The 10,443-nt window shown below is 36.2% G+C and overlaps 1 long non-coding RNA gene across 3 annotated transcripts in view; it reads right to left on the reverse strand.

Moving 5' to 3' along the window:
- LOC147832620 (uncharacterized) overlaps window positions 1–10,443 on the reverse strand; it is a 335,349-nt gene that overhangs the window by 83,440 nt on the left and 241,466 nt on the right. The window contains exon 5 of one of the 3 annotated variants that reach the window (XR_015945374.1): window positions 2,934–6,080. The exons of the other annotated variants lie outside the window; for them this stretch is intronic. This is a non-coding gene — a long non-coding RNA (uncharacterized LOC147832620). Of the gene's footprint in view, window positions 1–2,933; window positions 6,081–10,443 lie in introns of those variants that run through there. 3 annotated transcript variants of the gene reach the window in all.

The raw sequence follows: 10,443 nt of genomic DNA on the forward strand, positions 1-10,443 counted from the left end.
GCAATTTAAACAAATCAGTTGAGTGACTGATTCAATAACTACTCCATAAAATCAGTTACTTTTAGAGTGTTTATTTTCTTTTTCTTATAGGTGTATCATTACGAGCAGGTGAAGCAAATCTTATGGCTTATTTAAGGAGCTGCAAAGATGCATTCATAGTTTTTTGTTTGACTTTCTTTGGTTTACCCACCGCTTATATTCATTTTATTTATTTTTAAATGTGCTCTTATGTAATTTGTTGTTGTTTTGAATGTTATACTGTATGTTATGTTATGTTAGACATTTATTTTACATATGGGTTACTTTGATACCCCTTTGCACTTCTTTTTTGTTTTGTTTTTGTAACCTCTAAATAAATATAGCTATTTGCATTTTTATTCAAATTTGTTTGGTTCCTTTCATTTGTTGCATGCTCGAGCCGGCATATAACAACAGCTTTGTTCCTTCTTTCATCCATCCATACATTTCTACATACCACAATTTTGCAATCATTTGTAGCATATTACTATTAACACCAAAATATAATTAAAAGTGCAGGGCCGCATTATAAAGAACAATCATGTAATTACATGTTAACATGTAGGTTATGAAGAATTCCACATAGCCTATAGTCTCCCAGAAAATTTCTCTGGAAGCCAGACACAATTTGATGTGATTTGCAACATTAAAATGACATATACTGTAGAACAGGAACATTTTAAATTGTGCTTTGGCTTACTCTTTCAACATGACACCTGTCTCCCAGTGGACATCACATACACGAGTGAATAATAAAAATACTGTTAAATATTAAACACGGGGGGAAATAAAATATACATGGCACCTTCAGCTTAAATTTCATTTCTGTGTAAAAGATAAATATGTTTATAGTTTACTGTAATTTTGCTTTTTAGATAAATTTGCAAACATGTATTGTTCATTCGATACTAAGCCTTTAATTCATTTATAAGTGATTTATAAAGTACAAACAGTCCTCACTTTAGATTAGATTAACATACATAGTAACCATTACTATATGCCTGAATAATAAAATATATAAATGTTGATTTAAATAGTTTATTAACTGTTTACTAACTTATTTTGAATGATTCTAAAAGCCACCCACTACTCTTAAATACAACTGGTTTGTAAATAATGCAATACTGAAATGAATAATGAAAAATTAATAATTAATATAGTATGAAAATACAATTATAAAAAATGCTTATAAGTCAAGAATACAGCATTTGCATCTACAGTTAAAAACTGCTTACTCACATCAGTTAATGTAAAGTTAATGCTTAACTGATAATTTATTAACAATTTGCTAATGCTTAATAAATGATTCATAATGTGTATTATAAAGTGTTACCAAAAAATCTTTAAAAATGTATATTGTAAATAAAATGTACAGACACAAAGTGCAACAAAAAAAAATCGCAAGGAATGTTTTCTTTAAATTAGACTCAAAAGAAAAAAATCTCTAAATGAAAAGATGGATAAAATAAGTGTTTTTTTCCATAGACTAATGATATGAATGTAGTATCCGTGACGTCACCCATAGGTTTCTGAAGAAACACTTAAAAATAGTCAGTTAGTAACTGCAAGGCTATTTATAAAATCCAGGCATAACAGTGTATGATTTTGAATTTTGGAGTGTTTTACAAGTCTAAAGAACAATATAAATGATAAATGATCTTAAATAAAACAAATACATGATGGTATAAGTATATAATTTCAATCAACTGGGTAAAGGAGGCCACATGAATGGTTTGTGAGCAAAATAAAGTGCACAGAGCATGCCATATTATCTGATAATTGTAAGAAATAATTCCAAAGAGCAACTGACTGTGTAAAGCCACATAAAACAAATCGATGCATATGCCGAGTTCAGCGGCTAATCAGCCGGAATCAGCTGAGGTGAAGTGACGGCGACCAGTGAGATTTAGCTATCACTCAAGTGGCCACGCCCTTAATTATGCAGACATAATATAACCTAATATAAAGGAAACGGATGAGTTATACTCACCCCCTCACAGTTTTCATGACGGGTAATGTTAGCTATATGAACCAAAATCGTTCTTTGTACCAGGCTGTAAACAACTATTTTCTGCCGTGAAGTGTGCCTTTTTTTTAACAGTGGGGTCAATAGAAATTGTCTCTATTATAAAACCAAAACTAGTAGAATTTTGATGAACTGCAGTTTCAATTACTTCCATATTTGTTTTACGAAGTAGAGTGGGAGGTTGCTGCTTGTTTTTTTTCCTTAAATGTAACACCAAAAGCAGAAGCAAATTGTAAGCACATAAATACAAAGTCCTCTAAATAATGTATGTTTTTCGTATAATTTTATTTCTTTGCTTCATTAAAATGGTTATTATTTTTAGCAATTACTTTGTTGTTGTTTTGCATTGAATTGCAATCTGAAAAAAAATACAGATTCTGTGAGAAGCTCTCTCTCTTTCTCTCTCTCACTCCGAGCAGTGCTGTGTGACAAGCTTTCCCATAATGCCCTGTGCATCATCAGCTCAACAGCCTGTGAAGTAGAGAACTTGAAAGCAGCAACCTTGACACTGAGTGTTACTCGTGTCTGTTGTGTTTTTGTGTGTGTGCGTTTGTGTGTGTTGGAGAGAGGAGCACAAATAACACTATCGATAACTCGGGCTAAGAACTAATGCTAGAAAAGCTTTGAGTTTGCTGGTGGCAGAGAGTGTCACTGCAATTGAAGGCTGTTACTTCTCTGGTGCCCAGGACAAGTTAGGAAGTAATGGAGAAGAGCTCCACATTTCTGGAGAAACTAAGAATAAGCTTTCTGTTTTTTAATAGATGTAAAAAATCCCCACGCTTCTAAATAGTGATGTATTAAACAATTTAAATGTTTTATAAAATCTTAGTTTAAATTAATACACACAAGTTGAATTACTAGATGAATCAGCCTTATTTTTTTTTTTTTTACACTTAATTAACAATTTCTGTATTTTGCGATTCACAGGTCAGTGTATTATGGTTGTGAATTGCGTTATGGGATGTTGATATTTGTTCTGTCGGCTTTTAATGATGAAATTCAACTCTACAGTTGAACAAAGTGACTTTTATTCACATTTTTGGATATAACGTATAAGAAATAATATATAGAGAAATAAGTCTGTAAAATAACAGAAAATACTGGCAGTTTATTACGTTTTTGTACCCTAATATTCAATAACAACGCAGGCAACATATCAGCCACCGGTCGCTCACTCCACAAATGCACAGAATTGCAGGAGTTATCAAAAAACATGTATTTATTTACAATATTAACAGGAACAGGAACCATTAAACGCAGGACTGGGAGTGTGGCAATACAATACCAGACAAGGACTGAGTTGAACACAGGGGTATAAATACAGATAAGACCTAATTGAACTGAATACAAACAGGAGAGAGACATAGATGAAACTAATAAACATTAACAAACAGCAGGAAAACAGAACAAGACATCAACACAAGCACATGGAAACACAGTAGAACATAACACTGACAAACCAGACATGTAACTAAAACACTACCAAGACACTACCAAGCGTGTGTGTGCGCGAGACGTACCTAAAGAGCATTGGGGGTGAGTTGCGCTCGATGTACCTGAAAAGTGGTGGGGTGAGTTGCGCGCAACGTACCTGAACAGCAGTCTGGGTGAGTTGCACGCGACGTACCTGAAGAGCGGTGGGAGTGAGTTGCACGCGACGTACCTGAAGAGCGGTGGGGGTGAGATGCACGCGACGTACATGAAGAGCGGTGGGAGTGAGTTGCACGCGACGTACCTGAAGAGCGGTGGAAGTGAGTTGCGTGCGGCGTACCTGAAGAGCATTGGGAGTGAGTTGCGCGCGACGTACCTGAACAGCAGTGGGGGTGAGATGCACGCAACGTACCTGAAGAGCGGTGGAAGTGAGTTGCGCGGCGTACCTGAACAGCAGTGGGGGTGAGTTGCGCGCGGCGTACCTGAAGAGCGGTGAAAGTGAGTTGCGCGCGGCGTACCTGAACAGCAGTGGGGGTGAGTTGCACGCGATGTACCTGAAGAGCGGTGGAAGTGAGTTGCGCGGCGTACCTGAACAGCAGTGGGGGTGAGTTACACGCAACATACCTGAAGAGCTAGGAGGGATGTGGTGGAGAGGGGTGTGCAATGTATTAAGGAACGAGCAGGAGATGCGCGATTTCTGGGAGATTACATTCATTTACGGGCATCCAAGAGTCTCTAAGCATTTGCGGAATACTTTCGCAACTTCCGGGAGACTTGGGATGTCTGATGTTGATGAGGGTGTTGTGACTATCCTTGATCAAAATTTCAATGTAGTCACATCTTGGGTCTGCCTAGGGGTTTAGACGCTTCCTTAGCAAATAACACATGGAACAATAAATCTTTATTTGTGGCTGTTTAATGCAGAGAGTTGAACAAAAAACTGATATGAAATAAACAAAATCAAACGACTTTGGCTATCAAACACTAAAGGTAAGGTCTAAAGACCATGTGCTCCCAGCAGGCCCCTCTCCAGTAGGCCACACCCAGGCCTTTTAAGCTTCCTCTGGCCTGCAGGGGGTGCAAATCTCCAAAATAAAAGACATCAAGATTAACAACACAACCTTTATATAAAAATAAACAAATGTCTACAGAGGGTATAATAAACATATGGGAATTTTGATCATTTCTAATTGAGATCATATGGGTGTTTGAAAATCGCAATCTCCTAATAATCAATGGTGCAGCTCTAATGGATAAAGAGAGAGAGAGAGAGAGAGAGAGAGAGAGAGAGAGAGAGAGAGAGAGAGAGAGAGAGAGAGAGAGAGTGGAGGAAAATCCATTCGCTCACTTGCCCCTGAGAGAAAGAGCCTGAGGGCATGAAGAGAAAGGATGAGGAATGAAGCACAAAGGAATATAAGGTGTTCTTCTCTTTGCCCTCTTACTTTGTAATACCTGTAATATCAGCAGAAAAAAACACATTTCTCACTGATGCCCCCCAATGAATCTCAACCTCTATTTGCATCTGAACCAGACACCATAACTGCATCAGATGTCCCCCTTTCTGAAGTGCTCTATCGATTTTGCTAACTCAATTTGCCTCAGTGTTGTACAGACTGGCCGGAAAGATGAGTCTGACCGGATCTCCTTAAGATTAACAAACCTCTCTGAGAGTGAGACAGTCCATCAAACGGAGAGAAGAGGAAACTTGTCTGCTTCACTTAGACACACACAGAAACACTTCCAGTTCTGTTATCATCCTCATCTGATAAGTGAGTGAGGGATTAATAAATTACATTTTATTAATGTACTGAATTGTGGTGATGTGAGAACTTGATTTCATTGTCATTATCAGGACCAGCACTGATCACATTGGTGCCCCAGGTAAGATGTTATCTAGTGGTCTTTGTCTTGCAAATTGTGAAATATTGTATTTAGAGGTTTTGTGCAATCATTTTGCCACCATTTTCTGAATCCTGATGTCATTTTTCAAAACTGTAGACACAAAACTCTAAATAGGCTTTACTTTTAACACAGGCTCTCCAGTGTTCATTCCTCCATTCATTTCTTTAAAGAAGCCTAACATTTGCTGGATCATTGGTTGAAGGAACCCATTTAACATTGTAAAAATGTACACTTTTTTCAAAGGTGGTAAATTTTGTGTCTAGAAGTTTTGAAAAATGATGTTAGATTCTGAAATTTGGCGCAAAATGACTGTAAAAAAAAACGTAATCTGCTTGTTAAGTCATGACGAATGTAATACTGTTTCTAGGTTCAAACCCCTGCTCATTTAAATTGAGAACATCTTCGTTTATGACCATTTTTTAGTCATATCACACATTAAAGTGAATTTTATATCAAATCATAGTGTACACAACAGTCTCTAGACTTGCTGCATCACAAATACCAAATTTGACCAATTTATAAAAAATGTATCACTTTGTGGCCATCTGATATTAGGCATGGATATACATATTGCGATTGTGATTTTTCGAAAGTATTACATCGCTTTATAAATGTTTATTATTACCATTTGATGAGTCTCTCCATTCATTTTGATAGAGCACTTTGACCAGGAAGCCGCTTCGCGTGACATCACACTATCAATCTGATACAGAACACAAAGGAAGTGCACAGTTTTAGGTAATAAAACCAATTTTATATATATATATATATATATATATATATATATATATATATATATATATATATATATATATATATATAAATGATTAGAATTATACAAATTTTTTTTAAAATTAATACAATATATTAAAAGGATAGTTAAATAAAGGATAGCTAAAACAATAATTTACTCTCCGTCGTAAGCCTTACACACATATGTACACAGCTGCAGATAAACTACCACTGCTTTCCCCTGCATCCAATGCCTTCGTATGCTTTTCACTTCTGGTGTGGGTAGGCAGGTCTGTGACCAGCGCTCTCCAGCAGCAGGACCAAATGGCTGTTACCTATATCGGACTATCTCCACATCCCCTGTTGCAATGTTATGTCGATGTCTATGTGTTTATGGGTTTATTGCAGGGTTTTTTCACCCCCGATCTCACACTGCCCTACTTCAAGGATACTCTGGGAGGGGCTTTTTTGCCTCCCTCTTCCCTAATGTATCTTTTTCCTCACTTTAAATCTACCTCTCATCTGCCATGTCTTCCCCTGAAATGTGTGATGTTTGTGTGTGGTCGGAGGGGTTCATTTTTGCTTTTTCACATGCAAAAGTGTATGTGACAAATAAAGGCTGTTTATCATCATCATCATTCATCATGATGTGCTTTTAAAGGGTCATGACAGCCCCCACTTTCGGTTCAGGTCTATCTATTCAAAAGATGCATCATAATGGGCGTAGAGCTCTGCGAGCAAAGAGCAGGAGTGGGTGTGGCCAGCAGGGGAGAAGGAGGGGAGCGAACAACTGTTGTCAGTTAGTTCACAAAATGATACACAAGCCGTGAGGAGATGCATGATTTTATAGTTTACAAAGTTAAGATGCAAAGAAATAAACAGTAATTTAATGCCCTGCTACATTTGTTATTCATAATTTCATACACATATATCCAAAAATAATCATTTTAAAGATAATCATGTTCATATAAACACAATAAGGACTTTTCCCTCAATCCCCAGGTCTGAATGCAGACTCACTGCAGCAGGTCTCATGTCCTGTCTATTCTAACTATTAGCCCTGTTGGTAATCTAGAGGATTTAGGCAAACACAGCATCACGGCGATGTTTCTACATGTAAACAAACTCCTGATAAAAGACAACGCCGGCCATTCTCCAATTCTCGTACTTCTCTCCTGACAAAAATGCTTGCTGCACACAATAAGCTTTGCTGTATCGACCCTGACAGCATCGCGGGGGAAAACATGCAACAAACCCCGTGGATGATAGAAACCTACACATATGAGCCTTCATGATTGACTAAATACTGTGTGCCATGGGTCCGTGTCTCACAGCTTGGCACTGCCTTCGGAAAGCATGCGCACGCGATAAGAAAACTCGTCTATAAATAATCATGAGAAACCAACGCGTCATCTTTGCACTTGCAGTTTTGCGCAACGTCACCGATTTTAATCCCACCCCAAAAATCATTTTAAACCCAGAAGCTGAAATTAGCTGAAAAATGCTCAAAATGATCCAGTTTTCCCCACAATTAAAGCTAACAGGTGCTAACATTGTCTTAACTGATGCCCAACACACACAAATCTGTTAAAATTTTTAAAAAGTACTCGATAGTTTCATGAACCTTTAAACCTTTATGTGTTTTGTTCTTCTTCTGAACACAAAAGAAGATATTTTGAAGAATTGATTGCTGCCACCCATCAAAAAAAAAAAAAAAACCTTCCAAAGTAGCAATACAATATATGTTCAACATATCTTCTTTTGTGTTCAACAGAACAAAGAAACCCAAAAATTGTTTGAACAAAGGAATGATGAGTACTCAACAGAATTTAAATGTTTGTGTAAACTATCCCTGTAAATAAAGGTAAGTTTAAAAGATACTTAAATTATTAATTATACATTTTGCATTATATAATTTGTACTAGGAACCAACTTAAACCTCTTCCAATAACCATGATGTGAAAAGAGTTGTGTGAATAATTTAATTATGAATGTTACAGTAATACACACCTGTGACTGTTGTTAGGCAACCATCAATACTAAGCCAAAAATCTGTTTATGTATAAAATCTGGTATGTGAAAATACCATTTAATACAAACAATAATCCTCATGAAGCCATGGTTTACAGTCAATTTATAATAGCTATAATTTACAACAAGCTCTGCATCATTCCTAACAATGGCCCAGCTGTTCCAATTTGACCGCTTCATGAGACTTATTGCTGTAATATTACTGTTTTCCATTAAATAAATGGAGGATAAGCATATTAGTCTTTTTTTATATCCTCAAACTTTTGAGTGGTACTTTATATTTCATAACAAAGTCTATCAAAGATAATTTCTTTTGAAAAAAAAAAGTGTAATGCAATCATTGTAAAGCTTGCAATCTGTGTTCTGTATAAGTCTCAGATGTACCTAATTACTTGCAAACAGACACTCTGCCATTGCATGAAATGTCTCATTAAACAGTATCGATCCATGCTGATGGATAAGAACAAGCGACTCTTTAATGGGCTGAAATCAGGCATACTGTTTGCAGTCAAGTATAACAGACACTTGACGAGAAAAAAAAAAGAGAAACTATTGGATAAGCGGAAACACTGCCAAGGGGATTATGGTGTCACACGATAACATTTTAATGGCCTTTTATCTCCACTATTTTTGGCACATAATGGAAAACTTTACAAGAAGTTTAACAGCCATAACGAAGTGCGACGATCGGCTTCCCCCACATCCATTTCCCTTGTTAATATTGGTTTTATTCTCTGTGAAAGCTCCACGCTTATGTATAGAATTTAATTAATAGACTCATAATTCAAGCATCACCACCAGAATGAAAAATGCGAGACGGGACAATATTTGTAGAAAGAAAACAAATACATTCATACAGTCATTCTGTGCAGATGTCTTGTGTTTCATATATAATGTATGTATAATTTCATATTATAATTACACCTTGGCATAACAATTTTTTAGGCATGAATGTATACATCAATCAAATAATTTCATATTATAATTACACCTTGGTTATTATTATTATTTGTTCTGAATGGATACATAAATCAATTAAACAGTCAAAGACGTACATAATGTTAATGTAAAAATAATATATATGGGGGGGGGGGGGGGTATTTAATTCATAAATTGTTTTTTTTTTATTGTGCGTTTTTTTTAAGACCGTAGCTATAATTTAAAACAAGCTTTATTTTATTCATCAGAGATAACAGCAGCGGAATGAACCGTCAACTTATCCTGCATTTGTTTTACACAGTGGATGCCCACTGCAACCCAGCACTGTGAAACTCCCATATACTCTCACACATGCAGTACACAGTTAATTTAGTTAATTGAATTCACCTATAGCTCATGTCTTTGGACTGTGGGGGAAACCGGAGCACCCAGAGGAATCCCAAGCCAACGTGGGGAGAACATGAAAACTCCACACAGAAATACCAACTGACCCACCCAGCACTCAAACCAGCAACCTTTTTGCTGTGAGGTGACAGTGCTAACCACTGACCCAACGTGCCTCCCATCGTGTCTTATTACTCCATAAAAAATATTCAAATTTAAATTATGAAAATAAGAGCATTTTGTCACATAATGGCAACTTTTACGAGAAGTTTACCAGCCGTATTGATGTGCCACAATCAGCTTACCCCCACATCCGACATTTGCCTTGTTAATACCAGTTCAATCCCCTATGTAAGCATTATGCTCAAATATAGAAATGAATGAATCCATGCACTCATAATTCAAGCATCACCTCTGGACAGAAAAAAAGCCAGACGGGTCATTGATTATGTTGAATTTAGTGGATTGATGTTGAATGGAAGGAGGGCCTGATGGCCTGCTTAGAGCACACAGATAATTTGGACGGTTATTGATTTTACCCTGAAAACTAAGGAAGGATCGTGGATGTGTTTTTGTCTTAGATAAAAGCGACACTCCCAGTGGTGTGCATATGCTGGAGGAAGGCTTTTTTTATCCACCATAAATGCGGCTTTATCAGCATACCAGCAAACAATTTATTTATTTTATTTTTTTGAGAATTAATATTTTAGAATTGTATCTTCTGAAGTTGAATAATGAATGATGATTAATGATATTGATTTCAAACCAAATCACTTTGAAACGAAATTATATTAAAATAAAAATACAATTTAAGAGTTTTATGTAATTTAGAATGATTTTGTTTATATTTTTAGAAGAGTATTTACAAAGTATTTACTTACTTTTTAAATGATTTTCTCATCCCCAATGAGGTGTAGGTTTATAACAAGGTCAGGTTTGGTGACATGCAAATTAATGTAAAAATTGATAGGTTCATTTTA

The sequence above is a fragment of the Danio rerio genome, chromosome 19 (genome assembly GCF_052040795.2).
Source record: "Danio rerio strain M-AB ecotype USA chromosome 19, GRCz13ab, whole genome shotgun sequence".
Classification (NCBI taxonomy): Eukaryota; Metazoa; Chordata; class Actinopteri; order Cypriniformes; family Danionidae; genus Danio; species Danio rerio.